The sequence below is a fragment of the Lonchura striata genome, chromosome 1A (genome assembly GCF_050655825.1).
Source record: "Lonchura striata isolate lonStrDom1 chromosome 1A, ASM5065582v1, whole genome shotgun sequence".
Classification (NCBI taxonomy): Eukaryota; Metazoa; Chordata; class Aves; order Passeriformes; family Estrildidae; genus Lonchura; species Lonchura striata.
The window spans coordinates 34,800,516-34,826,053 of NC_140741.1; the positions used below are offsets into that span (position 1 = coordinate 34,800,516).

The 25,538-nt window shown below is 37.6% G+C and overlaps 1 long non-coding RNA gene across 1 annotated transcript in view; it reads right to left on the reverse strand.

Annotated features, from left to right (window-relative positions):
• Positions 1-3,061: 3,061 nt before the first annotated feature.
• LOC146763439 (uncharacterized) overlaps positions 3,062-25,538 on the reverse strand; it is a 38,241-nt gene continuing 15,764 nt past the window's right edge. The window contains exons 2-3 of the long non-coding RNA XR_014952032.1: positions 19,375-20,242; positions 3,062-18,067 (exon numbers count right to left, since the gene is read on the reverse strand). This is a non-coding gene — a long non-coding RNA (uncharacterized LOC146763439). The remainder of the gene's footprint in view (positions 18,068-19,374; positions 20,243-25,538) is intronic.

The following is a 25,538-nucleotide window of genomic DNA, read 5'->3' on the forward strand; positions in this document are numbered from 1 at the left end:
AGCTGCACACACCTCCCTGATCAGCCCCACTACACTGGCACTTCACCAGCTCCCATGGCCACAGCAAATTTCTCCTAGCCCTTTTGGTGAACACCTCCCTCTAAGTGCATGGCTCCTGCCATGCAATGCAATCATTACAGTGTCCACCAGCACTGTCTTCCCATCAGAGCAAGGTGCTAGAGGAACAGCACAGTGTAAAATACAGAATGAAGCAGTGCAGGCTTAAACATTATGGAGAAGTGCATGGAGACATAGGGGCTAAGACATGGGAGGCTCTGGAGGAGGGAAAGAGGAGGGAGAAAAGAGGACTTCAAATGAGCACAGAAGTAGTGGAGTGAGCAGGAAGAAGGCTAGTGCTAGTGTCTTGGGTCTTTGTGGCCAAAAGTGGGCAAATGGCTCACTAAGTTTGATTCTTCCATTTCCTGATTCTTCCTTTTTTTTTTTTCTTAGTAAAGTCTGACTTTACTTTTCACATTTCTTTGCAGTATTTCCCTACTCATTTTTCTTGCCTTTCTGTAGTTTCTTAGATCTTCAGTTCACCTAGTCCTGGATTTCTTCTACTCCCAGCTTCCTCTCTCTCCTTTATAATTTTACTCTTTTTCCCTGTTTGGAATTGCTATCTCTGTGCCTGTGCTGCTCCTTCCCACCCTCCTTTTTCTTCATCCTGCTAAGCTTCCAGCTGCCGCAAATACCTCTTCTAGTCTTTCACGAGCCACTTGCAATGATTAATTTTCATGCCTGCTGTTGAAACAAACGTGCCAGTCAGAAAACCACCCTTTCTATGGCAAGCTGGCGTAGGAAGGGCTGCAGGGGCGCGGAGCTGGCGCAGCCTGGGCTGGAGGCGCTGGGCGCGCGGCGCTGAGCGGGCTTTGTGGCTGGAGTGGTCAGCACTGTGAGCACTGCTGGGCTGGCCAGAGACACCTCAGGTGGGTCATACGTGCTCCACCAAAACTGTTTGCCCAGTCTAGTGGGGACGGTCCTCCACGGACCTGCTAGAGGGAGAATAGTGCGCTTATTTTCTGAAATTAATGATCAACAGATTGAAGGTTACATTTCAGCCTTCTCCTGCCACTTAGGGGAGATAATGCCTAATGTTTTAATGGGCTTGCCAGCTGATGTCTCAATTCTTGCCCATGTCTTTGAGCCAATTATTTTCCTCAATCCTCTAACAGAGCTTTGAGGCAAAAGTCAGTCTTGGCACAGACCTCTCATCAGTTGGGGAGCTCAAGGAAAATAAAGTAAATCACATCTTGGACTAATATAGCAGGTAGAAAAATGTAGAGCAGGCTTTTTAGGATGAGAATACCTGTTTCTGCCTTTATGAAAAATCACCCTTGAAGTATTTATTTATTTAAATATATTTAAAATATTTAACCAAATATTGTCTATTGACATTTTCAAAAATCAGAAAGATAATATAAGCTGTGACATGTTTTGGTGTTGCAAGAAAAGAACCAAACAGCAGCTGACTGAAGCAACAGAAAATTGTGCAGTTTTCCAGAGCCTCAACCCAAACAAAAACTCTGGGGAAGTCTAATTTCAGAAGAGGATAAAAAAATCCTTTTATAGTTGCAAAAAAAACCAACCTTTTATGCAAACTATAATGTTGCAGGTATATATCACAGTGTGGGAGATTTTTATCTAATCAAAAACCTCCTCTGTTGCTCAGTACTGGTCACAGATCACAGGTATCAAACAGGAAGATAATAAAGTAGAGAATAGTCGAGTAATCCATCACACTTTGTATGACCAGGCTGCTTTCAAATAGAACATTAAGCTAAGAACAAATCTTTCACCACTATTCTTTCTGTACAGCATTTCATTTTCTAAAATTTACCTTCTGGAGTTCACATTTCATTTCTTTGATTTGAAAGACAAAGAGTTGTGTCAGATTTCCTTGATTAATGAACATTTAGCTTTTTAGCCTGTTAGCATACAAACTCCAGTAATTTATTTATGTACCATAAACACTGCTAGAAAATCTAGGACATGTATAAACAGTTTGATAGAATATTATTTCAAAGGAATATCTCCAAATTGTTTCAAACTTCATAGCTGGGATAAATCTGAAGGAAATAATGCATTTGCTTGACTTCAGAGAACATTTCTTTCACAACAGCATTTTGCAAGATAGACTGGGCATGAGCAGTAGAAAATCATATTATGAATTTACAACCAATTGATCATTTAATTCAAAATTCTTTCCTTTTCTTGTACAAAAGTGCTAAAAGCATTCAAGGTTTGATTTCACTTGTACTGATAGTGTAGGAATGACAGCTAAGTTGTTCAATCATCACGGTAAAAAAATCCAACAACTGCTGATGAATTTGATGACGACAAATCCCCAAACCCACATCAACAAACAGATGAACAAATATTCCATAAAAAACTTGAAGTAATATTTCCCTTAGATTTCACATATAAAGGGGTTTGCAATTCTGGCACTATTTGACAGAAAAGATAACTAAATGCAAATACTGACACAAACATACCCATATTCATAATGTTGTATAATTGGGTGGGACCATACACAAAAAATTATTTCTGATGTTGATATGCAATTAAACTAGCCAATTCCCCTTCCACTCGGGATTTTGTTGTTTTTTTTTTTTTCATTACAAATACAAGTTTTAGTGTGCTATTTTCCATTTCTGCTGCAAGGTATAAAATATTCTAGGTATGGAGTGTGATCACTGATGAGCAAAGAGAAAGAAAGTCTAGTTTATGAATTTTTAAACAAATGAACAGGGAACAGTCACAAGGGCTTTGTACATGGCATGATTTTTAAAAAACTGTATAAAGGCTCCTAATTTTGAAAAACTGTCTGCCTCTTTAAAGAATTTGAATTTTTACTAAATTATTTTTAAAATTAAAATCACATTTGAAAAAATTAATTGCAGGGTGGGATTTTTCTTCTACAGTTATATCTTAGGCATTGTTTTCTAACTGTCAGTGATCCATGTTAAAGAGGTTAGTAAATTGACTTGAACTTCATTAATAAGCAATGTTGTCTTGATATACTAAGTGACATTAAAGAATGTTATTTTCCTTTGTACCCCAACAAAGGGGTACAAAGTACTTGCCTGCCAGTGCCCATTACATTACTGTGTCTCTGATGCAATTTATTTCTGATTAATGTTGCTCTGAATGGGCAGTTTGGCCATCCTGTTGTACAGCATCCCTGTAGGAGTGTTCCCCATTCCTTAGGCACATTGGAATGTATATATCCACCTCAGTTACTCACATCCATAGCCTTCTGTACTGGTTTAAGAGAAATGTGTACAAAAATACTGGAGTGATGGGGACCCATAGAGGGAACACTTCCCCAGGGGAAAATGAGAAAATTGTAACACTGAGTATGACTGGGTCAAAACATGTCAGGACTGTGATAATATAGGTCCCCAAGCATCCAGGACTGCTAAAGATACACCAAGGGGCACCTTTCTAGGAAGAAACATATTGAAATCTATTGTTGGATGTACAAGCTTTATTTAAGAAGAGCTGGAAATTATGGAACATTTTCCTTTTCTCCCCCAGGTGTAACAGTCTCTTTGCAGTCCCTGTGAAAAAGCCTGGACCATGGTGGCTTTATTCTCAGCCTGACTTCAACAAGCAACAATCTCAGTACTGAGTCAGTAACAGCATATGGATAAAATACACCCCAAGCAGATCCTTTGTTAGTCTGCATCTGTCAGTAATTCTTCTTAAATATTCTAAATTCCTTTGTGCTCAAATTTTTGGGTAATATGTAACAGAGCCCCAATCCTGCCAATTCCTATTTCTTATTTTAGCCTAACTCACAATTTTTTATTGTAGGGATCTATGTAAGTCTTGCCATGAGCAATTGAAGTCTGCTCATGAGATGGGGTCAGTGAAGAGAGATGCTTATGGGTAAAGTCCTCTTAAGACTTTGTCCAGTAGAAAGAGGAATAAAACAGAATATTTTAACAACCCTTTCTTCAGTGTCAGCAGTCAGCTTAAAAAACACTTGTGATTGCTTCCATCCCTCAGGGTCTTTGGAGAAACTAAATCATATAATTCCTACATATTGTAGAGAAAAACAAAGAATTCCAAATGATTTCACTAATCTGGTTCCTGATCAACTCCAGGACTTATTCCTCTTGGAATAGACCTATCAATGGTCCACAAATGATCATCCCTTTTAAGAAGGATGGTCATCAACCAAAACACATCTTTAAATTGTCTAATAAAAGGTTGTGGTAGTGTACTTTCTGATAACTTGCTTAAACACTCAAAACAACTCATAACTGACTACTGAGAAGAAATATTAATATTTATAGCCCAAGTGTACCTACATATTTATGAATATTGGTTTACCAATCCAGTTTCTTCCATGATGACCATTTTTATATGATTACATGACCCCTTGTGATCTGAACTAGTAGGAAAGATTTTAATAGAATTAAATGTATTTTAACTCACATCCTGAGAGGGCCATGCATGATTCCAAATCTAAACTCTTTCAAAGTACCTAATGTGCTTCAGGAAATTGGCTTAGTGCTGAAAACTACTAAAGCTGATGTCCAAGAGAATTCTGTGATCCCTATTGATCTGTGTAGCTGGGAAATGGCAGTTTGTAGTAGTTATTTTTATCTCTCCAACAGTTGAACCCTGCCTCCACAAGGGCAATGTATTTTTAATGCATATGATGTTATTATGTAAATTGGTTTAGCTGTGTAATCTACTAAAGGTGATTTCTCTGTCCCGTGTGAACCACAAAGCCAATGATCACATAATATTCATTAAAGATAAAATTGTCTTACTTTCCATAACCAATTCCCAAGTGCATTGCTCTGACAACTTCAATTTCTGTTCAATAGTGAACCTGATGCTCATTTGCAAAACTTTAATGAATGTACCAAATAGAGGCAAAGCATTTTTTCAGTTTACAGTCCCAAGCATACTATAAATAATTTTCTAAGGAGCAACAGACACAGTAATTAAAGAACAAGTAAGGTCCCATTGGAAGTTCTACCCATTTTTTTCCTGCATAAACCAATATAAATCCATGCCAGCATTGTAGCAAAAGCCCCTTCTTTGATACATTTCTGGAATTAGGTAGACATCAACCTTGATTCCATGTATAAAAGCACTGCAAGGTCATGTCCATGCAGCTGAGCCTGGAAAAGATTCCCCTTGTACAAATGTACACCTAGGCTCAAAAAACTTTTTTAATCTATATGGTGTCCTGCAATTAATGCATTTACAAGGGCACCAGATATATATGTGTGAAAAATTAAATGACAAGAGAAAAAAAATGAGATAGCACCAGTGGCTATTGCAGTTCTATATCTAATTACTGTTTTCTGTACACAGAGATGAACAGGTAAAAAGTAAATGCATGGCTACACTCTCTTTAAAATCTAACATAGTTAAACTGTAATTCATCTCTACTCCCAAGGGAGCAAAGGAGCTCCTAAAAATAATTAAATATATTAATGCATTACCTTTTATGTGGGAATCTATGCATTTTAAAAAACATGAATAGAACCTTGTTAATTAAACCTTCACAAGACCTCTGAAAGTTTACATAGTAATAAAATAAGTATTGTCTAATATAATATTAGATAGTAATAAAATATTTTCAGTGAAGACTGAACAACTCATAGGTTCAACATTTCAATAAATATTTAAAGGCTAGAGAAAATGTTTTCTGTTTAAGGAAACACACATTCCAGAAGAGTTGTCCAAATTTAAGTTCCCTCCTTACATACACTTAGGTATTTTACACAATGAAAGCCTAATTTATTCTGATGGGAGGCCACTTTAAATTTTGAAATTCAAAGCAAATTCTTGACATTTTCCCTGTTATGAAAACTCCAGTTCTGCTATGACAGAGTGTGAACATAAACATTTTTATGGGAAGTGGTTCATATAATTCTTTTAACCACTGTCATAAAAATACAGTATCGCTGTTGTCAGAAATGGATATCTAGAGAAATTTCATTCAGCTTCCACTGATTTATTCTAGATCAGTTAAAAATTGAAAAAATTGAGAATTTTTTTTTTTCTTCAGTATCAAGAAACTCAGGGGCTTTTCGCTTTGGTGAAAATATTTGGAGTATGTGCTCTATGTGAGATGCAGACATGGAAAAGATTAGCTAATAGTTCTTAGGCTCCTGAATTTTTTGTCCCTTCATTACTAAATGTTGGTATAATATTCAGTGATGCATAAGATAGAAAATGAGAACACAGCCACAGATATTGCTAGAATATTATCACATGTATTACATTGTATTGGGTCTGGCTGAGGTAGAGTTAATTTTCCCCATAGCAGCCCTCATAATGTTTTGTTTCTATTGTTAGCTGTAAGAGCCTCAGTAACACTCAGTACTTGCACAGCATCAGGGCTTCCTATCCAACATTTCCTCCTTCAACACGAATATGGGGGTATCAAACAATACTTCAGTTTACACCTTAATTTTAAGCCAAAGTTTTAAGCACCCTGATACTTAGTCTTCAATCCCCCTGCTAGAAACACTCCTTCTGGTTTCTGGACTCACTGGGCACTTGAGCTGGCCAGTGCTGACTGACCCAGATCACATGCTGAAGAAATCTAAGGGTACTTTGAATGTCAGGTTGAAGCCTACAGACAATATAAGGCGACTTGCCTCTTTTTGTCTCAAGAACAGAACAGGAGTTCTGCATGCAATATAATTACATTTAGGCATGCAGATACTGACGATATTTAAACATCAGAGACAACTTCTAAGTATCAAATCTCAGTAGCTTGAGAGGCAGATTTGTTGTCCTCCAATAGCAGTTTCATTTCTGATTTGAGCCAAACAGAGGAAAGTACATATATTGGTCTTCTAGTGTACATTTATCTGTTGGATTTATTCTTTTTTGGTAAGGTAACTGAAATACAGAACCTACATGACTAATCCTCCTCTATGGAATTACAGTACTTTTCACATGTTGGGAGCTTTTTGTGCTCAGTATGTTTGCATTTCAGCATGGTGACAGTGACTAGGCAGCTGGGGCATTTGAAGGCAGGAATCAGTCACTGCTGGTAGCAGGTTTCCTGGGAAACATATGGAGTATTTATCTTGCAACCTCAAGAAAATAAATAATGCTCAGAGCATCATTAGCTTTCAGTCTGTGACTTCTGCCTCCCTAAGGGTTCAATTCAACAACTATCTCTCCAAGAAGCACTTTATTCATATGAGTAGGTCAATTACTTTCTAGCATTCCAGACCACTCAGCTAAGGATTCAGGTATTTAAAGCACATTTTCATACGTGCCAGTTATCAGTGATGTGTAAATCATAAAACTTGCAGGTCTTCAAACTCTTCTCAAAGACAAAATAATCTTCCCTGGCTCCAAGACAGAGAATCCTTCCTTCCTAGCTGCCTACTCCCATAAGCAGGTACACCAGAAGACCAGGGAAAAAACTTGGCAGCATTTACTCATTTCAAATTATGTGGATATTTCAAAGCTGAGTTGTAATCCTTTTCAAATTTTCTACAGAAAATAAACAATGATCCTGTACTATTCCATGTAAATCCAATAATGCCTGGAACAAGAAATAACCAAACCGACACTTTACACAACAAACCAATTTTCATAAATTAACCAAATCCCATTTTTAAAGTAATTAGGGTGCTCTTCCTTTCACATAATTCTCACTGAAGCATAGAGCTAGAATTCCAGCAGCTGACTAGCCTTTGCTAGTTTGTCTTGATTTTTTATCCCAATTATCATGTTCATTTTAAGTCATATGACATTTGAAAATGCTTCATACATTATTTCAAGAGGTGGACTATTAACTGAAATCATATGCTCAATTAAAAATAAAAAGGAATTTTTAATATATGGTCTCAAGGGTAAATGCTGGAATGTATTACAAGAATTAATTTTGAAGACACAAACCCATAAAATAATGAAGAAGTACCTGACCCCACACTATAATTAAAACATATTTTGATTATTTTTTAGGGCATGATTTAGGATTTTAAATGCTCCTGAATTGTCTACCTTATCACCTTCAGAATTGCTGCCGGAAATAACTGCAGGTATTAAATACAAGCATTTTAGGCTTTTCTCTTCAAACCACAGAGCTGCTCAGACTAAGCCAGGATTCAAGGTGTGGTACATTCCTGAAGCCTGTGATCAGAATCTGAAACAGCCTATATGTTGGAGTGCATATATCCCGAGAGCTTGTATTTTGTGTGGAATTATCCTTTATCCTCACTAATGTGGCTAGAGGAGTGTCAGGGTAATCGAGATATCAGGAGGTGTCAGTATCTGTCCCCCTCCAAGAGAAGGATGTAATTATGCTGCTGCTAGGGAAGAAGAGAGCACCAGCCACTTTAAGCTGATGCAGCCTCTCTTCCCTCTTTTCACTAGACAAAACATGCTCCACATCAGGCTGTGTAAATGAGGAAGAATACTCGGTTCTCCTAGACCTTCTCCCTCCTTGTTCAGTTCATTCCTGCTCCTAACAATTCACTTTTGCTTGGGAAAGAACTGTTCCACCATGACAATTCCATAGCAAACAATGTCTACAGTAGCTCTAATGAGTTACACTAAATATGCAGCTCAGGAAAGAAACTGGAGGCCTGACTAACAATGGAAGTACAAATTACACTTTTAGGAATATCCTTTCTTCTTTTTTTAGTGTCTCTTGGACATCGGAATCATAAGAATTTTCAGAGGATTACACAAATATAACCCCCAATTAAGCTTAATGAATTCACCTTTTACATTGGAAAGTTAGAACCCCATTGGACTAAAACTTTTACTTGCAAAGGAAGATTTAAAAAACATGCACAAAATTTCTTTTCAGAGCTGTACCTCAAATACTTCAATACTGTGTAGGAGTCTGAGAAACAGACTGGCATGAGCATGTTACTAATTAAATAATGAAAGGGAGAAGGACAAATCTTATCATCTGCAGACTTGGAGAAATGCCAAACATATTCCCAATTAAAAATGAAAAAAAAGCCTATTGGTAACTCACACAGAAATTTTAATTTATGCCTGGAAGCACTGATTGCAACATACACAGACTTGCCTGTTTATCTTGTGCTGTTTCTAAAGCCATGTCTGGTAACCACAGAGTTGTTTTGAGATTTTTGTTCAGCAGTGAGAAAGGTTGGCACTGAATTGTTCCAGCCTCCCACCATGGGAGTCACAGTTCCTGCAATAATAAGTGCACATTCTTTGTAAAGGGATGACAGCAAAAGATTGGCTGTAGTCAATCAATTCTGTGATGTTTCCATTCCAGCTTCTCCCTTTGCTCACACTGCATAGCTTGAAATTATTTCCTACTAGTTTAATGTCAGGCACAAAGAATTCAGCACCATCTGTCCTGACACTAAGTCACTCACCTGGTCAGCAGCCTGGATTGCTCTTTATCCCAGATCAGCACAGTCACTTTTCCCAGAACAAACTGTACCTTCACATTTTACAATAGCTCCTAAGCATCTGTGTTCAGCCTTCTCTAACTTGAAGAGACAGGCTTTATGAGATGTAGCACTGTTTATATAAAGAGGAAGCTTATGTTTGAAAGTTCTTTACATGCATCTTAATTTATTTCTGAAGAACTTAGCAGTGATTTCTTCATTTATCATTTATCCCCAGAAATCAAATTTGGAAGAACAGGAAAAATATTTCAAGAGAGAAAAAAAAAACATAGAGAAAAAACAAAAAACCTTATTTTCCCTTCTGCTTCAGAAAGCAATAAGAAAGGAGGTGTAACAGACCTTTAGGTGATGAAGACAGAAACAACTCTTTGCTTTTTAACCTTCTGTAGTCTAAAAGATATCAGAAGAAAAAGATCCAGGTAACCAGACACCAAGAAGTGATTTGTAGCATGTAAAATTTCTACTACTCTCCACTGAATCCTCTCTTTCCCTTGAAACTTTGAGTTAAGAAATGTGAGGTCTAAAATACTGTAAGACCATCTCAAATCCCTGCTATGTACCCTTGTTCTATAGATAAAAAGGGGCACAAGTATAAGCTGGCTTGAAAGTGCCATGGTATATTGGCACACGGTGTAAGTACATGGTATACATGGTATATATATATATACCATACTGTAGGTATGCTGGAGGTGTACAAGTATGAGAATTAAAAAAACAAGTTTAAGCTTCATTTCTGTTTATGCTGTCTTGAGAAGCTCAATCTGCACTGTCCCAGTACCTGACTGTTTCTTACAGTCAGAAGAGCAAAGCATGGGATAAACTCCTAATCAAACAAACAAAAAATCACCTTAAGCTGTTAATAAATTCCCTCTTCACTGCATAGATTTGTTAAAAAAAAAAGAAAAAGGCAGCACTAAAATGCTACCTCCATTTGTGTTCATATTATAAAGGTTTGTGATAAACAAATATTGCCTGAGCCTACAAAAAATTTCAATGGGAAGGCTTGAAGACTTTTATATGTGTTGATGATTCAAGAGCAAAAGTTAGCATAGTCAGGCTAAACCTGAATGCTAATGCTCTCTGGAAAAAAAAAATCTAAGACTTAACTCCATTTTATGTTGCATTCCTTGTGTAGTTTCCAAAGCCACCAGTGTGCATGAAGAGTTCAGGTAAGTGAGAAATGCAGATCATGTGTTGCTTGTCAAATTACCAATGGAAAATGAGATTTCATGCAAACCTAAATTCAATTTCTTCTGTCTTCAACAAGGTAAGAAATGAAAGTAAAAGTGGAGAAAGGAAAGGCAAAATCATTCCCTTGTCCTGAAGCAGACAGGAGCTGCAGAGATACGAATTCTTAGATGTGAAAAAGTGAGTTTCAAATCTGGGTCTTAATCAAATCAATCAGGAAAATATATTTCAAGAAACAGATAAAAAATTCATGAGGCAGACACCTGTCTCAAAATGAATAAATTAGGTTTAATATGACAAACAATCACATTTCAAGCAACCCTGCCTACTGATTACATTTTCCATTATATAAAAAGGCATATGTAAAAATAATAAAATGAAATATTTTGAATTTAGAGAATTCAGATTTCAGCTGAATTGTACTTTCTTAGAGAACTTTCAGCTTGCACTTGTGTATGGTGTAGTAATGTTTTAACTAAATCATAGGAAAAGAGCAAACATGAATAGCAAGCAAATTAGAATTTAATAGATACTCAAAATCTCCCTTGTGCACTTGCAACACTCTAATCCTGCATATCCTTCTAGATATGTTTACTTCTACATTTCTGGGCACTCAAATTACATTAAAGTTTCCTGTTGACTCCCTGGTGCATGTAAGATCAGGTTTTAAATGTGTCTCAAACAACATGAACACTCAGTAGAGCTATTCAGCTGCTTGGGATGTTGGACATCTTAAATGACAGCTCCTGCTCCCAACTTATGTTGGAGTAAACATGAGCTGAGTTGCCAGAGCCCTCAAAGCTGAGCACCAGTAATCTATGTCAAGACAATTAAGTTTGCCTTTCCCTATAGATGCCATTTTACTGTAGAGTTCAAAGTATTAGAAATCAACTTCAGTTAAGGAAGAAGAAAAGAAATACAACTTAAGAAGTAAACAAAGACATAATTTTGGATTAATGTAGCTATTCTTAAAGGTGGCTTGTTACAGGACTTAATATTCATAGTCACTTAAGAAATTACCATTAATGTAAAAAAATCACGTAGCTCTGAATTTTAAAGAGCAGGCAGAAAGTCATCAAAGGGTTGTCTTGATTCCCAAGATGTCTGTGACAGAGAAGATGCAGATATTTAACAGCTGCAAAAAAACATATAAAATCAAAGAGGGGAAAAAATTACATAGAAGGTGACAAACATTCACCTTGGCAACCATCAAGTTCACAGACTACAGAGTCTTGAAAGCACATTGGGAGGGGGAGAAGTCTGCATACATTTCTTTATCATTAAGATCATTTTAAGCTACCGCATATAACATTCTTTTTATTTGAATTTTTATAAACAAGTAAATAAATAGGTTGAAGTTTTGATGTTTTTGCAAAAGACTTCTGCAAAGTTCTCTCATGTCAAAGAAATGGGGAGAGTGGGGGAAGAAAAAACATAAGAACAAATTTAATGATCTCCACATAGCAGGCTGACTTTCCATTAAACTGAAAAAGCAGACAGCTAAAAAGAAGCTGATTGGCAAAGCGGAGAGCACTTGTCAAAATCAGAAGTAAACAAGGTTGTAAGAGGCCACAGATGCCATTGGCAGTGGGAAGAGATGGGAAAAACAGTTGGTTTCATTAAAATGAAATTTAAAGGTTCCCTTTTCCCATTACTTCCTTTTTAATACTTTATACACTACAAAATCTAAAGGAGGAAATAAAAACTACATCCATTAATAGAAGGGCGTGACTGATGAATATGTGAGAGAAACGACGTCTCAAATTTAAAGAGAAGCTCTCATTCTTATGAGACTTGTCCCTTTCAGCCAGTGCAGAAAATCATACACCTCTGAACAGTTAGTCAGGAGGCAACACAAGGCACAGGGTTAAGAAGCTGCTACACTGAGAGCTCAGGACCCTGGCTGCCCACCATCTCTAAGGGCGGTGTGTGTGGTGCAGAATGCCAAGGCATCTGATGATTTGGTACCTTGATTTTCACAAGACAAACCTGTAAGTTCCCCTGGTACTGCTCACCTTTGTCATTAGAGCTGACTGGCTGGAGCACTCACCTAGGAGAAGATGAGCCCATTGCCTGGAGAGATTGAAATCCATTTAGGATTACCTCATTTTCTGTTGAAAATGGACTATGGTCAGCTAGAAAGATAAAATCACCGTGGCCAGAAAAGCAAGGGAGAAGAATGATTTTTGATCATTAGGGATTAGTAATTTCATCTGGAGAACTGGTGGAGCTGTGTTAACCACCAAAGTATAGGGATAATGCTGTAGAATCTACAGTACTTAGAGAATTTTTCAAGAATTCAAATAATACAGCTTCTATTTGTTCTTATTAATACCTCCAAGAGGTTTCTTTCAAATAATAAGCCCACAGGCATCCACCTGACTTTAAAGATTACCTCTCCTTTAACAGGAGGAAAGAAACGTAAAATTAACCATCCATCAAACAAAGGTGCCACAACTGGAATTAGAAAGAAAAATATAGGAAAATTTACAAAATACAAGCATCATTACAAAATACATTAGGAAAAATAAAAATATTAGAATTTTGCATTCAAAATACCCATTTCTCACACAGGTTTTCACAAGAGCAGGATTGGGCTCAACGCAAAGTCCCCAGTCGCTACAACAGTGCATAAAGTGTGCTAAGCTGTGCAGAGCTATTAAAATTAATGTTGATGAGGTGGTCTCCTGCTGCTTTACCAGTATCTATCAGGGAACAACCAACACTGTCCAAAATGGTGGTTATGGCAGCCAATATATTTACCCTTGCCCAATTTGTAAGGCTTTGGAACTTAATGCTGTTGAGCTGATATAAAAGGCCAAGGCTGATGTGGCCGTTTGTTCTGGTTGTCAACAAAACTTTTATTCACATACATCACTACAGCTGACTCATGGTTCTGCTGTAGTTCATTCTATATTATGTGCCTTCAAAAGCATTCACTGGACGTTTACTTATTCACTGGATGCTTACTGAAAACAGTGTCTTCACTAGTGCTTTTTAGATATCTGTCTTTAAACTTTGCTGAATAAAAAATCTACATCAAATATTTAGTACATACAGATTCATACCTAATTTATCTCTGACCATCCTAGTAAGAAAGTAATGTATTGGTGATAACTCCTGTAATATATTTCAGAATTTTGATGTTTGGACCTACTCTGATTTGAGGCTTAACATGTTTTTTTCAAACTCATTTTAGTCCTTTGCTCAGAGAGGAGTCATAAACAGTGAATAATCACTGGGTCAAAATGAATGCTTGCCCAACCTAAGAAAATCTGTTTTATACTGCTCTTGATAAGAACTTAATCCAAAACAAATCTTACAGGCTTTTACCCATGATTTCAGCTAGTATTGTACTATCTGCTACACAAGGGAAATCTTTCTTGTCAATATATATCATAACAGTAAAAAAGAGAAAATGTGAGTAAAATAAATCACCAAGTAATTTTCAGTGCCATGTAGGCAACCAGATATGATTCATGTGATCCATTACATGCCAATGACACATAATAATTTCTCACTTGTATGGTCACCTTTTGCTATAGCAAGAACTATTAGGTAATTTGGGATTTTCCGCATGCACAGATGAAGTCAGAATCTAGTAAATGAAATTACTTTTCTTTATATTGTAATACACATCCTAGAATGAAAAAGATAGCTAATTCATTTTATTTTCCTCAAGAAATCTCAATTAACACAAATACTGGATACTAAAGGGCCAGTAGTTAACTCCAGGAAGCATGACAGAGACCAAGTTTGGCTGTCACTACCTTAGATTTCTCTTTCCAATAATCCTTTCTACAAAAACACTTATGTCCCCTAATCTGAGAGTTTCAGGAAGACAGATTAGCTTGAGCATGTCCAGTGTAACATACTGAGCTGATAGCAGCACCAGTCTTCATTTCAGAAGATGCTCACTTCAGGAAGAATATAAGACTCAATCAGTCTCTTAATCCAGGACAGAAAGTACAAAAGCACTTGATGGCACTTTTCCAGCCACTCTCCAGGTTTTGAAGCTACTACACAAATTCTGCCAGTAGCTCCTTTCATTACAGTTTACTAGCAGACATTGTGACAGAGGTAATTATTTGGATGGAGGACAGACTTTACATCTGGTATCCCATGAACCATGAGGGCTAACCACAGATGTGTCAAACCTTTACAAATCTGGAAATATTTCTGTTTTCTGAACTTTATAGATCCTAAGGTAACAGACATGAGATGTTGGCATCTATATATATAAAATGAAAAATTACATATTTCAATTTGTCAAAATATATTAGTAGATAAAGTTTTTCTCTCATTCTCATGTCTGGTGTGACTTATTAAAATTTTTACAAAGAAGGTACAACTTAGCATTTAGTAAAATCTTGAAAAAAGTTTCCTGTGGCAGCTAATTATGGAAAAGGTGTTATAAAGTGATATTGTGGAAAAGGTCTTGGTGGCATCTTCCCATGGAAACCCTTATTATTCCCAAGGTCTCAGAATTATTGGACAATTTGGGAAATTTTCGACTTTTGCAGCATGATAATTTCGTGCAGTGAGTCTCAAGTACTGCCCTGGTTCTGCAGGTTTGTAAAACTTTGAAATTAGTCAGACGCAGCACAATTATTTTAGCACTACCAGCAATCTGTTGCTCTAGGTTACTGCCTTCTGCAAGTTTTGAACTTTTATTCAATAATTACTGAAGTAGACTCTGTTCCTCAGGGCCTTCTCCACCTTTTTAACTTTTCAAAGTTAGTCTCACTTAAGTGGTCTAAAAAACAAGCACAATTGTAAATTTCTGCCGGACTGGGATCTTTAAATGTCACCTCCTCTCAGTAGGAAATGTCACCCTACATAACACAGTGTAATACAGAAGTCTCTTAGTCAGAATCAGGTCTCTGGAAACAACCACAGGGAAAATACAGTCATCGAGGAGGCAATGAAGCAGATAGTTTCACTAAAGTCTAACTGGTAATATGTTCTAAATTCCACTTATTTTACAATAGAAAAAATATACCCAGCAAACTCTTTGTCAGAGAGAGAGAGAGAGAGAGACAATGCAGTACATTCTGTACCAAACAAGGGATTTCTAGTCTTCATAGTACCCAGTTTTGCAAAGAGGATAGAGTTACACCCACCATTAAGTACACTGAAGACATTGTGCTGCATTATAAAACATAACTATTGCAGTGGAATGACTTTGGCTGGCCCCAGGTGGCCACCAAGCCACTCTATTACTTCCCTTTTTCAACGGGACAAAGAGAGTAAAACACAACAAAAAACTCATGGGTCAAGGTAAGGACAGGGAGAGATCCCAGCTGTTGCCATCATGGGCAAAGCAGACTTAACTAAGGGAAATAAATTTAATTTATCGCCAGTAAATAAGAGTAAGGCAGTGAAAAATAACAAATCTAAAAACACCTTCACTCCCAACTCTTCTACGTTCTTCATTTCCTGAGCAGGAAAGGAGGCTGTGGTTAGTTCATAGCAATCTTTCTGGAGCACATTCCTCCTCATTCTCTTCCTCTGTTCCAGCGCGGGTTCCTTCCCACAGGATCCATTCTTTCCCAGCCAGCTCCAGCGTGGGTCCTCCACGCGGTGCCAGCAAACCTGCTCCACCGTGGGCTCCTCCCTCTATGGGGACACAGCTCCTAGTGCAGGCTCTCCTGCACTGCAGCTGCCTTCAGGGCTCACTCACTGCCCTGGTGTGGGGCTCTCCAGGGGCTGCAGGAGCATCTCTGCATCCCACAGGCTTCCCTGGGCTGCAGGGCCACGGCTGCCTCGCCACGGGCTGCAGGGGACCTCAGCTCTGGCGCCTGGAGCACCTCCTCCCCTTCCTTCTTCACTGACCTTGCTGTCTGCAGAGTTGTCCCTCTCACATATTCTCACTCCTTTCTCCCAGCAGCTGTTGAATAGCCTTTTTTATCCTTTTTAAGTACATTATCACAGGCACTACCAGGATCACTGATGGGCTCAGCCTTTGCCAGTGGAGGGTCTGTCTTGGAACCAGCTGAAACTGGCTGACATAAAGGCAGCTTCTGGCCTCCCCTGCAGCCTCTCTGGAACAAAACTTTGACCTGGTCCATTGCTGTCAAATCCATTCTCCTCTACCAAAATGCCAAGCCTCAGCACGCTGTGTCTGTGAAATATCTCAACAAGGTTTTTTTCAGTGGCAATAGACTATTACCTTATTTTATTTTTTATTGTAACAGAAGTTAACCCAATCACATAAACCTAGTATCAAAATCAATGGGAAAGTGTCACCTGAATGTTTTCTGTCACACTATGTAATCTGTACACTGCCACTGAGTCTAAAATTATGTGGGTATGCACAGTCATCAGATGCTCAGTGGGGAAAAAATTACCATAAAACCTACATAATACTTCCACACTGTGCTGTGATTAGAAATAATAAATAATAAATAAATTCATAAATTATTTTGAATTAATAAAATAATTTGACATGTGTGGGCAGTTAAGTGACATATTATTCTTTGATGCAGCACCCTTACACATTAAATAATATCAAGTCCATTATGTATGCTAAGCATAGGTGTTACAGTCACAGTATGAGTTGTGAAATACTAAAACTAAAATATTGGAGTGGGTGAACTTATTTCCAGTTCCAGTTGTTGAAGCATCTGACAGTTACATATCAATCGACAATGCTTCAAGATGCTGGTATAACCTTTAATAAGTAGAATTATTTAAAAATTTAGGTGGCCAAAAGAATCACTTCATTCTCTTTGATGTTTTTTTTTCTCCTCAGATCTTGAAACAACAACAACAACAAAAAAAAAAACAAACCCAAAACAAAATAAAATAAAAAAATAAAGGAAAATAAAAGGACCAAATTTAAAATAAATTTTTATTTCCTACTTACTTCAGTGTCTTTAAACCTCAAAGGCATGTTAAGATATTATAAGGTATAAAATCTAGTTTGCTAATATGTGAAGCAGCCTTCATGATATCTTGTTTTATTCTTCTGCTATTGACAAGGGTTGGCAATTGTTGAATTGAAGTAATATTCCATATACAATGATTTTATTATATATTTTTTGTAATTTATTACATTTCATATGTTTGCTGATACCCTATCATGCCTGCAGTTGAGCTAAAAAAGAAACCATTTACAAAATTTTGCTTAAGCAGAAGCTGGTACACAGAACACTGCCAGGAAATACAGCACAGTTGCTGTCTATTGTCCACTCACATTTTTCATGGAAGAAACAAACCTGTGCAAGTTTACCTAATCCCTCTTATTTCAGAAATAGATAATTCCACACACCAAGAAATACCAGTTCTTTTGGATGTGTCCCAGATTGATCACACTGTGCCCAAAACACAAAAATTCTCCCAGTCAAACATTTAGAAATATATTACAGGTGACATTAATTTAAGTGCATGCTGTGGCACACATGAAGGTTACTGCAATAGATACAGATGGAGATTACATATAGTCCACAAATTGCCTTCTCTCCTGAAAACTATCATGTCTTCAGAGCCTGTAAGACAAAGCAAGAGAAATAGAGGGGATGCAGAGTTTGTAATAGAGGACAAAAGATGACAAAATAAAAAGACACAAGAGCCTTTAGAAAAATTTGAACTATTTATATAGTCTCATGCAGAGATCAAAACAAGTGTCTTTGTGCAACAGAATTTTTCTAGAGGCCATTCTCAGTGCTTTTTCTGTACACTATCTCCGTAGAAAACAAAAAGACTTTATAAAAAGGTCATCTGTTGTTATGTATTTAGAGAAGATCTCTCCAAAATATAATAATTCATGTAGGTACATGATACCTGTACTAGAGAAATCAAGCAGCATAGTCAGTATTTGCATGGTCAAACCAAAGAAAACTTCTGCAATTAATTCTCATTGACTTTTCAGAGCAATAGTTGTTAGCACTGTCATTTGACCAGCTGTCTAGTAGCCTTGGTATTAAGTTAAAATAAGAAAAAGAAATTAACACTACCAACAGCACAACAAGGCAGCTTGCCTGAATATGTGCAGCAAATTACAGTGCTTGTATTAATCTGCTTGAATGGCATAATATTTGGGAGTAGGATATGATCAAGGGCCAGATTTTTTCATTCTTTTTCTGTTCTGGAGAGGTGCCCTTCCTTTTTTAAAAGTAGATTATTTTGTCAGCTTTGGGGATAATACTGAAATCTGACAAATCTACTTCTAGTGAGCATGTTCTTAAGTTTGCTCAAAGCCAGAACATAAATTAGCAACTATGTGAAACATTAGCCTTATTCTTTACCACAGCCACTCTGGTGCCCTGCATCGCATACCCTGCTCAGACATAAGCTGCACCATGTGAGCAGAAAAAGAAACTTCATCAAACTCAACAAATCTAATCCAGCTGTGTAACACTGTTTCATAATTACTCCAACAGCAAGGTAATTAACATACACTATAAGCAGGAAAAGTTGTGTTTCTTGCCATTGTCATCCTCTGCCAGGTACCACTTCCTTGTTAAGTGTGTGCTTGATAATATTGGGTAACTTCAGTTCCAAACCAAAAAGACTTCATATCTCACAATCGGGATGTACAGGATTTCTGTACAGCCATCATACTTCCAGCTCTGATGAAAGTAATGAATTTATTTTACTTTGCCTCAGCTTTTCGTACACTAACTTGCATTTTCTGCCCCGCCTGAAATAGCTCTCATTTATTTCTAGACCTCCTTCTCCAAAGAGATTTTATTCTGAACTTTAGAACTACAGTAATAGTATCTGCATGTGCCAAATCCATCTGCTACACCACATCAGCCAGAGTTCTGTCTCTTATATTTCAGTAAAGTTTTACCTCTTAGTAGATGAACTGATGAAGGTGAGGAGAAATTGCTGCATTTTTAAGTGGTAACCCAGCTCACTTTTTAAGTGTTGGCCCTCAAGAGTAATCTCATTTTCTGCCAAAGGTAGCTGCAGAATAACTGCTTACATCTTGCTATCCAAGTTCTTCATGAACCCGGCTTGAACAGCATCTTCAACTGCTTTTAGAGGAAAAATCAAGCCAACAATTGTTTTAATGCTGGAGCAAGAAAGAGTACTTCTCCTGTCAGTCTGAAACTGAAACAACCTGGGAAAACACAATGAAAAAATGCATGCTCCACTCTCTTAAATAAAAATTCCTAAAACAGAACTATTGAAAAGCTAAATCTCAATTCAGCAAATGTCTTCTTGTATGCCCCAAATAATGGAGAAAAGAATGAATGTATTAAGAAAAAGAAAATAATTAGTTACCTCCTCATGGCTGGTAAGTTTCTACTGCCTATAGTTGTGGGTAGATTTTTGATTTCAGTGTATTTTATCATCCCAGTACGATTGTCATCACATTAGCAACACATGGGCATTGCTTCTGTACGGAGTCCACAGTGCAGCTTCTGTGTACAGACTGCTCCTTGACACTCAGGTTTCTGGGGTTCTTAACCACTCTGCAAAGGCTGGTTGTTCATCAGCAATGAGGAAGACCACACTTTTTGCAGTTCAATAACTACATATGTGACAAGCACTTTCATGTGCCTCCTGAGCCCATTTTGACTCCTTTTCCCTTCAAATATTTGCTGGTTTCATTTCCTTATTGATCATCTAAGCTGAAATCCTTTTGAAAATTTTTTTGCCCATTCAGCCATTTAGTCTGCTTCTCGTAATGTTACCTGTCTTTAAGGTAGAATCTGGATGCAAAAATAAAAATAACCATCATATTTAGGTCTGCAAAATTAAGACGTGGTATTTTTGAGCACCATTCTTCCCGTCACAGGTATTAGTTTTTCAGCCATCCCAGGATAGACTCACTATTTCCTTCAAACAAAGACTTTTCCTGTAGGTTTGATAAATCTAATTTGAACAGGTTTCAAAGATCTTCCACACTTTAAAATGTGAGCTGTAACCTGTGCAAAACTTCGTCCTGCTAGGCTACATTTCCTGGATGTTTTGAATACTTACTTCTAATCTTGTCTTTTAAAACTATCTGTTTCACAGTGTTCACCAGGGAAATTCTTTTCTCACAGGATCTTCTCAGTTTTCACTTCAATTAAGCTAATTGTCAGCAATTTAAATACCCTCCATTTCTGAAAGTGCAGAATTTGTAAGAAAAAATTCAAAGTTTTAAAACAGACCGTCTAGTGACAAAAATAAAAAAATCCCAAAGAAACACCAAATATCTGAAACAGAGATTCAAATGCAGTGCTTAGAGAAATTCTTTCAAGTCAAATGTTATACACATGTTTATAACAACCCTGTTTCCCCTTTTTTATTACAAGAGTTTCTTTCAAAGGTGACATCTCACTCTCTCAGAGGCCTATTAATAGTCTATTCTTCAGTCTCCTCTGAGCTCATTTCTCCAGGTTACCCCTTGCTGTGCTCACCTCTATCACTTCTTGCTGTCACAGTTCTCTGACTTTAATGAGCTCCTGGCAGTCTTGGAAGCTGCTTAACTTAAGGAGAATCACACCTGACTCAGGAACCAGGTTGGTGTCTGGTATGTGTTTGTTTTTGCAGAGGGCATTGTAACTCCTTTTTGAAATGTTCTTGCCTTCACTTTATCCTCCCTTAAATGCAGCAGCATGGGCCTTGGAGCTCTGCTGCTTGCACATCTGGATGTCATGGTCTCTGGGGTTATACCCTGCAAAGCACATTGCATGTCAGTAGCCTACATAGCTTAATGAACGTGCTGCTTGGGAGGTGGCAGGAGAGATGCTGAGGATGCTAAGTGACACAAAAAAATCAATGGTAGGTCAGGAGAAGTAGGTCAAAATGCAGATACCCTGTAAGTCTTGGAGGAATAATGATGTTGAATGTTTACTGCTGACCTGGAAGAGCTAGTGAATAAAGAAGTGGAAGAGATAAAAGAATGCAAAATTATTGAGGCTAGCTGAGTCTAACTAAGCAAATCTAACAGGCAAAATGAAGAATCTCAGAATGATTTAACACAGTTTAATGGAAAACATTAACCAAAGAATCCATGTTAGGATAAATGCAAAATGTCCACAAAAAAGTGAACTAATTATGCATAGAGATCTGTTTTTAACTTCAAACATTCAGGGAAGATGCTGTCAGTAAAGTAATTTTTATGCTGCAGTAAATAAATGTACATATATGCAGGGTTGTAATAAGAAAATAATTCATTGTAATATGCTAAAAATTGCTTACAAACAAGAATACTGTACTGAGGCATTTAATTTTTTTTGTTTAAAGGTTGCCATAATATAGAAATAAATGAAAAAAAATCACATTGGACAACAGGTAAAGGGTCTAACTAGTAGTTGTACAAAGAAAACAGCTGGATGCTTATGGGCAACCATTTTTTGTAACCTCACCCCAAAGAGGAATTGGAAGACACAGACTGATGACTGGACAGAGGGATTCTGAACTTCAGCAGACCTGAAATAAGGAGTCAAGACAGTAGCAGGTTTCTCATATCTGAATATGACACTGGGGTGTAGGTCCACAACTTGGGTACCTATAGGCACAGTCTGCCCATCTTTTGTCAGAACATGGCTAAAAACTATCCCACTGGAGAAACAGTTTGGATCATGGTCAAAAGAGAAACCTGAGTTTTTTAAAGGCTGATTAAAGCCCCAATGAGGAGCAGGCTTGATTCTACCTTGAGTATCCTCAATTGTACAATTATTTCATACTATCACTCTTTCCCTTTTCTTGCCTAAATTTGGAATTCAATCCTAAAGGAATTCCATTCCTAATTTTGTCTTATTTGAATGTATACTTATTGTATCTTATATTCATGAGTGATTTTTGTCCCATGGAAATTTAAACAACCATTTTTTTCCAGCCATTTGTGAGTCTGGGGAAAAAAACACTCAACATTAAAAAATAATAAAATAGTCTTTTAATGAGTGATCATTGTTTCCAGTCACTTTCTTTGTAAAAGTCTTTTTATGTGTCTGGTTTTTGCTGCATTTCTGTGTAAAAAATTCCCTCAAGGGCAATCACTCACCTTTTAAGATACAGTACCTAACTGTGCCTCTACACAGAGACGTAGATCAATCTCAGCACAGCAATATCAACTTTTGAGTTATGGGCTGGCCTGCCTGGACTTAAAAGCCTGTTTATTTTCTACAGTACAGGAAAGGGGACAAAAAGGAGAAAAGGAAAAATCCAGAACTTTTTATAATGTCTATAGAGGGACTGTTTTTTACAATCTATGCATGTTCTAGGCCCAGTTAGCACTTGTGTTTGTTTTTGCTTGAAAATATTCTAATTTTTAGCACCATTTGATTTATATTTATGTAGGAAAAAGCTTACCATCATTTTTAGGTTGCCTGATCACCTATTTATTATTTTATGCTGAATAGTCTTCTGTAACAAAATTTCACAGAGTATGATGAATGCAACTCTTGGATTCTGAAGCACATTCACTAGTTATTTAAAAAAAGGATTAGAAAGCAAAATACATGAAAGATGGAAACTGGCCACAATGTAATCAGCTATTAAATGTTTACATAATTAAAACTCATTCTTTAGTTTCTGTGAAACATTTAGATTTAGTGATTAAAAACCCCTGACCATACTAATTTTCTCTTCCTGGCAGTACGCAATAAATTCCCAAGGGATAATAAAATAAATGACTAAACATAAAACAAGTATCAACTACTATTTTATTAAGTAGCTTCCATCTATCCCGTCCACTGGATAAAACTGAAATATATAGTGAAGTTTGAGGTAATTTAAGACTGCCATAGCTAGAGCTAGTTAAAGGTCAGATTTTAAATAACAAAATGCATTTTCTAAAACAAAATCACATTTCTAAAATACTCAATTTTTCAAAATTCCATCAAATGAGAAAATCTATAAGGCAAGAAAAACATTTAATGTTAAAGCCTTAAAGACATTTGAAAATACAATGATCTGAAAAGAGATCCCAAGGCAATCCCTGGAAGCCTCTGCACTGTTCAAATTTTATTTACATAGCAAAGATACTTCTACACCCTCCCATTTAAACTAAAAGTGTTTGTGACTGGGGGCTCAGGGTACCCTGAAAAAGAGACATGGGACCTCTGATCTGGCATGAACTAATGGGGAAATGACAGACATGAGGAGACCTGGGCATGTATGACTGAGACAAGTTGCACAGCTGGCCAGCTGCACATGCTTCAGGTGTTTGATCCCAGAATCCTATGAGCCTGTCAATGTAAAGGGCAGGAAACATTCCTGACGGCATCTTAACTTAATCCCATTCAGCCCATTTCAGTCTTTAAAAAACAAGAAGCTCATGAAGTTAGTTTGTTAATTATATCCTGGAAAACTATCAATCTTCTTTAATGTTATTGCATATGCACCTTGGGATCATTGCACAAATACGCCCACATTTCCTAAATTCTGAGCACTTGATTTTTAGGGACCTTTATAGTGACTAGCAATTTTTTGTGCTTTTAAGTACATTTGTGTGCTCCTAGTTTTCTTTTAAAAAATAGGAAAAACAAACCAACAAAGCAAAAAACAAAAACAACAAAAAAAAAAAAACCCAAACAAACTCAACCAGAAACAAAATCAAAAATTTCCACCAAATCCACAACATAACAAGCATAAACAAAACAAATAAAAAAAACAGGAAGGAAAAAAAGCTCAAAAGTATGACATAGTCCACAAACTGGAGAATTAGGTGGAGAGAAACTTAATGAGAGTTAACAAGGCCAACTGTAGGCAAGTGCAAGGTTGTGTACCACAAAGAAAGGTTCAGGTAAAGAAAGGAATGACCCCAAGTTCCAGCACAGGTTGGGGGCTGACATGATAGAGAGCAGCTCTGCTGGCAGAGACCTGGCAGTCTTGGTGGATCACAAATCGACAATGTGCCAGCAGTATGCTCCCGCAGCCAAGAGGAGCAATGATATCCTGGTGTGCATTGGGAAGAGTGTGGCCAGCAGGTTGAAGGAGCTGATCCTGCTCCTCTACTCAGCCCCAGTGAGGCCACACCTGCAGGGCTGTGTCCAGCTCTGGGCTCCTCGGTACAGGAAAGACAAGGAACTGCCAGAGTGGGTCCTGCAGAGGCCACAGAGATTTGGGGACTGGAGAATCTCTCTTGTGAGGAAAGACTTGTGGGAGTAGGGCTGTTTAGTCTAGGGGAGAAGGCTGAGAAGGGATCTCATCAGTGCATACAAATACCTCAAAAGCAGGTGCCAAAAGAATGGTGCTGGACTCTTCACCAGTGCCCAGGGACATGAGAAGCAAAGGCCATAACTAAATCACAAGAAGTTTCATTTCAACTTAAGGAAGGAGTTCTTCACATTGAGGACAGCAGAGCACTGGAACAGGTTGCCCAAGGAGGTAGTGGAGTCACATACATCTAAAATCGACCTGTAAAATGACTGTGTTACTTGTTCTAGGTGACCGTGCCTTGGCTAGGGGATTGGACTAGAGGATTTCCAGAATCATCTCCAATCCTAACAATTCTGTGATTCTGTGAGTTTGTGTAACTACAGGCTCCTTGCCAGCCTGTTCCTACCAGCATCCTCTTCTGCCACCCTTTCAACCTATTCCTGTACAACCACCTTCATGCTTTCCCTTCTACTCATCATTCCAGTTATGGGTTCTTTTTCCAACCAATCCCAACTGGCATCCCCTGAGTGGTTCAGCTCAACTCAACTGCTTCTCCCTGCAGCACTACCTCTGCTTTGGAAATACCCACACACTTCTCACTGTTTCTTTGGAAGGACTGGTTTTTGTTAGGAGCAATTCACCTGCTTTTACATTAAAACCTCTCATAAATAATCACTTAATAATATAGCAGATAACTAAAACAGCAGTAAGTTTTATCCTCAAACAAATCAGCAAGTCACATGAGCACCAACCTTTTGGAAAAAGTGAGAGGTGAAAAAGTGAGCGTTGGGCAGCTGGAAAATGTAGCTGGACACTTTGCTGCTGCCAGGACTGTTAGGAGATTTGCACTCTGGGTTCCAGAGTTCAGTATTTTTTTTAGAAGAGGGTGTCTCCAGCAGTGGAGCTTTGTGCTCC